The 6,002-nt window shown below is 31.6% G+C and overlaps 1 pseudogene; it reads left to right on the top strand.

Moving 5' to 3' along the window:
- The first annotated feature begins 5,293 nt into the window (after window positions 1-5,293).
- Window positions 5,294-5,411, top strand: LOC120613887 (uncharacterized; annotated as a pseudogene).
- The last annotated feature ends 591 nt before the right edge of the window (window positions 5,412-6,002 follow it).

Here is a 6,002-nt window from a genome sequence, read left to right as displayed (position 1 = left end):
AACATCCATTTATCATAAAAACTCTCAATAAGGTAGGTATAGAAGAAACATATCGCAACATAATAAAGGCCATACATGACAAACCTACAGCTAACATTATACTAGGCAAAAAGCTGAAAACTTTCTAAGATCAGGAACAAGACAAGGATGCCCACTCTCATCGTTCTTATTCAATATAGTATTAAAAGATCTAGCCACAGTAATTGGACAAAAATAAATAAATAAAAGGTATCCAAACTGGAAAGGAAGAAGTAAAATTTTCACTATTTGGAGATGACATGGTAACGTACATAGAAAGCCCTAAAGACTCCACCAAAAGAACTATTAAAACTAATAAATTTAGTAAAGTTGCAAGATACAAAATTAATATTTGAAATCTATTGCATTCCTGTATACAAATAAACTAGTAATTGTAAAATTTTTATTTTAAATATGAATTTTTTTTATATAACACATTATTCTAAAACCTTTAGTGCAGTGACTTTACAAATCTTATCCAGTATATATTTTATTTACTTATTTTTAAGATTTACATTATTTTTAGTCTTTATAAATAGATTTTTTTCTAGGTCCTTTCTACAAAGTCAAAAGCATTTATAAAGTGAGTTTCAATTTCATTTTGGATACGCTACATACTCAAATGGTCAAAGACAAAAAAATACATAAAGAGTACATAGTCAAAAGATTTCCTCTCATCTTGTTCCTTATTCACTTATTTCTAACACCAACCTTTCACTTAGGACATAAGAATCGTTGTTATTTTCTTATTTATGATTCCTCTTTCTTAAGCATAATCAAGCAAATACAAATATATATCTATATTTCCCTCAATTTACACAAAATACAGTATATTATATACACTATACTGCATTTTTTTACTGTGTATATCTTATATATCTTTCCATGTCAGTATATAGAGAACTGTGTCATTCTTTTGATAGTATTCCATTGAAGGTTGTACTTGTAATCGTTTAAAGTGTTCCCTATTAACGAGCATTTAGGGTGTTCCTAATCTTTTGTCATTATATACAATTCTGTCAGAACTTTCCTCAGGTATGTAATTTTATTTGCAGGATAAATATCTGGGTCTATGGATATATGTATTTTTATTTTGTTAGACAACACCAAATTTCTCTAGAGAGGTTGTATCAATTTATACTTTCTCTGGTAATATAAGAGTTGCTATTTCTTATCAACCTCATGAACATAGACTGTTATTAATATTTTGGATTTGTCCAATCATCAAAATAGAAAACATTATTTCAGTATTTTTTTTTTATTACAATATAGTGGCTTACCTTCTCATATGTGTTAGAGCCTTTGGTATTTTTTTCTGAGAATTATGCATGGACATTCTTCAATAATTTTTTTATTATGTTATTGGTCTTTTCCTTACTGCTTGTTCTGAACTAAATATTTTTGTCCCTCGAAAATTCATATGTTGAACCAGTAAAAATTAATGGCATGGCATTTGGAGATGAGTCCTTTGGGAGGTATTTAGACTCAGATGAAGTAATGAGAGTGTTAACTCATGATGGGATTAGTGCCCTTATAAGAGAGGCATGAGAGAGCTTGCTCACTCTCTCCGCTAAAATGCATCAAGAAAGGCCGTATGAGCTCGCAGAGTAAGTAGCCGTCTACAAATCACTAATAGAACTCTCATCAGCAACAGAAACCTGCCAAATCTTTATTTTGGACTCCCCAGCTAGCAGAATTGTGAGAGAATAAACTTTGTTGTGTAAGCCACCTAGTCTATGACATTTTGTTGTGGGAGCCCAAGATGACTAAGGTAGATTTTGTTACTGAGAAGTGGGATGCTACTGTAATAAATAACTAAAAAATTGGAAACAGTTTTAGAACTGGATGGTGAAAGTCTGAAAGAGTTTTGAGCTGCAAGCTAGAAATAGAAGTGTTAAAGGTGATTCTGGTGAAAAGCTAGGAGAAAAAAAGAAGAAAGCTGGAGAGATACCTTCCATTTTCTTAGAGTATACAGAAATACTATTGAAGAGAAAGTTGGTAGAAATATGGATGTTAAAAGCTACTGTGGTTCAGTTTCAGACAGGAATGAGGAAATGTCTAGAAAATATAGGAAATGCAATCTTTGTTATAAAGTGGCAAAGAAACTGGCTGCACTGTATCCATGTTTTAGTTTTTTTTGTGAAAGGTAAACTTACAAATGAAATTGAAAATTTAGCTGAGGGTATTTTTAAGCAAAATGTTGAGAGAGCGGCTTAGTTTCTCCTGACTGTTTATGCCAAAATGCGAGGAGAGAAATGAATTGGAGAAGGAATTGTTAAACAAAAAGGAACTAGAACTTAAAGGTTTGGAAACTTCTCAGCTTGTTCATATTACAAAAAATAATGAAGCATATTAAGAAGAGAGCACCAGTGTGTGACTGGGCTATAGATTTATATAGAAATTATGGGCTTACATAAGCAGAAACATTGACAGTTTGAAGTGAAGGAGATGAAGATCGAAAATGAAAAAATGCTGTTGGACTTCTTAGATCCTATAGGAACTCATTATAGAGTTATTTAACTGCAAACATACACAAGGAAAGAATAACCCCAAAGAGTTGCCTCTTCACTTTCAAAGAGTGGGTGGGCATCACCTTGATTTTAACAAGCCCAATGATAGCTACCTAGAGCCTTGTGCAGATACTAATTTATTCTATTCAAAAATAAAATTAATATATTTTTAAATCCTGCAAGACTTCTAAAACTGGCTCTAACACTAGAGGCCATAATTAATGAAAATCCTTAAGTACTTTTAAGAGAAAATATCAATATGTTCAAATTATAAATTCAATATTATCAGCACAAGAAACTTGTTACTTTCTTCTACAGAGAATTGCAGCTTTTGTTTCATTGGTCCACTACTTTAGCAATGCTTGAGAAGTTTCTTATTGTATATTGTCATTGCTTTTTCTTAGAAAAAGAGAAATGGAAACAGAGTTTGTTTCACTTGGAGCATTGTTCTAAGAAAATAAATTAGTGATTATTTTATACGATTACCAAAATTAATTTGATGCTTACACTAAAATGCTGGGAGAATACAAAATGACATATAATGATTGACAATTTGTTCTAGTCATCTGTATAAATAAATAGTCTCAAGAGAAGATAAATAGGTTAAAGTTGGTCCTTTATGGGTGGAGAGGAGTTCTGTTAGGAGATGAATGTCTCCTGGTCATTTATGACTTTCTCAGTTAGAGTTCATTTACTTGTGTACAGTATAACATTTCTTGTCTTGAATTTTTCACCTTTTGTGACAATAAGAAATGACTAAAAATATTGTTTGTCATTAAGTTCTCAATAGTGCAATTCTAATTTTGATTGATTTTTTATATGCCACTAATTGTTTTTAATGAAAGTTTACAAAATTAATTAAATCTTGTCTCTAACTCCCTCTGACAACCAAGCAAAATACCACTTAGAAGTTAATACAGAGCACTGCTCTCTACGCTACTGTTTCTGATGAAATAATTATGAGGAGAAAAATCTTCATGTCTAGGGAAACATAATGTAAAAGAAAGGGGGATGCTGTAAGACAACTTAGGAATGATTATTGGGTGAAGATGGTGCCCAAGAGCTTTTGTGGGGACACAGTACAGCCAAATCTAGGTCCAGTAGCAGTCCAGTTTGCTTCTTCTAATCAATTAAAAAGCCACAGAGGCAGGAAGTTTTAGTTGCTTTATATAATATATCCTTCATTTTAGTTATTAAACTCTCAACATAATCTCCCTCTCAGACCATTCCATCACCTCTGCCTTTTCTCAGGCTTTTTGTCCCCCCCTCTCTTTTCACAATAAAACTTAAAGTAATCAGAGAGCTGACATCACAGAGCAATTACTAATTGGGAACTAAAGGAAAGAAACGAATATAGAAACTTGAAAACTGTTGTCACTAAGGAAATTTCAGGAAAATGCCCTTGGATTATCAGAGAGTCCATAGCATGGGGTGGGGTTTACAAGATCTCTAAAAGACTCTTCCCATGACACTCAGCAACATAGCATGTTCCTAAGATGGAACAAAATAAAAGAACAGGAAATAACACCTCTTCCCAGCTCTGTGTCCCATGCCAACAGGTTATCAAGTCTTAAGAAACAAGTTACATCATTTTCGTCCTGGTGCCAAGTAAAAGTGTAGAACATGACCTCTCTGATGTGCATACACAAACATAAGACCTACAGTTGAGGTTGAAGCAGAAATTCAGTGAAAAGTCTTCAGTAAACTAACTCACACACTAATGCTAAAATTTTTTAAAATATGGTGTGCAAGGAAATTAAACATAGCAGCAGCAAAAACCAAAGTCAGATTGATTCCTAATAAGATTGATGCAACCTCTCACATTAAAACTAAGCAAAAAATTCCAGATGCAAATAATATATACCCCAGTCTCTAGTGCACTACACAACAGGTTTAAGTTTTAACCAAAAGTTATGAGATATGAAAATAAATCACTGTCAAGAGATAATCAATAGAACGAGATTTAGATATATTTCAGAAATTACAACCATCAAATAGAAAATTTAAAATAATCATAATTAGCATGTTAAAAGTAAAAGTAAAAACGGTAACACCATGCAGAAACACATAGGGAATTTCAGCTGAGAGATGGAAAGAATCACATTAAAATAATAGAAATGAAGAACATAGTAACAGATATAAAAAAATGCTGTCAAATTTCCCATAATTAGAATTAGTAAAATCAAAGAAAAAGTTCGTGCCCTTAAAAATAAATTAATAGAAACTACCCAAACTAAAAGAGAAAAAATATAAGCTTTAGACAATAACAAAGAACAGCACATTCAAGGGCTATGGGAAAGTGGTAAATAATTTTTGCATTCCCAATACATATATTGCAAAAAAAAAAAGAGAGAGAGAGAGAGAGAAAGAATAGTAGAGAAAATTTTCAAAAAATAATGCTTAAGATTTTTCTAAAGTGAATTTAAAGAATAAATCAAAGATCCAAGAAGTTTAAAAAAACATCAAACAGGATAATGCAAAACACAACACACACACACACGCTTACCTGGATACATAATATCCAAACTGATAAAACTTAAATATTAAAACAAAAAACTTAAATATTATAACAAATTTTTTGAAGGCAACTAGAATAAAAGACATGACACATAAGGAGAAACAAACTTAAGAATTACAGATAGAAGACTTCTCAGAAACTGAAAGCCAGAAGACAACATAGTGACAGAAGACAATGGAGTGTACACTACAAAGGGTGAGTTTGGCTGTGCGTAAATTGTGCCTTTTTAAAAATGAATGACACTCCTGTCTATGACCATACCACTCTGAACATGCCCGATTTTGTCTGACCTCGGAAGCTAAGCAGGCCGGGCCTGGTTAGTACTTGGATGGGAGACTACCTTGGAATACTAGGTGCTGTAGGCTTAAAAAAAAAAGGAATGACACTCCTAAAACATCTCTTATGACATATAATAATATCAAATGTTTCAACCAAATTAGTAGTAGTATTTTATCAATATTAATTAGAATATAAAAACTAGTTACTACATAAGGCAAAATAAGATCATAAAAGCATATTGGAAGGAAAATTAGGAAGATTTACGAAATACAAAGCATCCTTCTTTATGCTAATGTAATGCATATTTTATTTTTTCATTCTGAAAATTAAAAATATTTAATAAAAATGATCACATTGCAGTTATAAAGAGATGTTATTGTAGCACTCTAATATAGTTTATATGAGCTTGCGAAAAATGTATTTTATTTACTCAGTAATTCTAGTTTTGAAATAAAATTATCACGTCAAATCTGTATATTTTCCACTATTACTTTCGACAAGGTAATCTTATAATATCCTGACATTGCGTTCATGTTTAGACTTTCAAAGTAAGAATATTTTGAAACTGGTGTCACCTTTTATGTTGTTAAAGATAGCCACTTCTGTAATGCAACTTTAGGTCTATACAATGTCAATTGGGATTCTATAGAAAATAATTCTGGCTAAATTAAAGAAAA

Source organism: Pteropus medius, unplaced genomic scaffold (genome assembly GCF_902729225.1).
Source record: "Pteropus medius unplaced genomic scaffold, Ma_sr-lr_union100, whole genome shotgun sequence".
In the NCBI taxonomy this organism is placed as follows: Eukaryota; Metazoa; Chordata; class Mammalia; order Chiroptera; family Pteropodidae; genus Pteropus; species Pteropus medius.
Note: the sequence above shows the minus strand (reverse complement) of the source record. Positions and strands in the feature narration are given on the sequence as shown.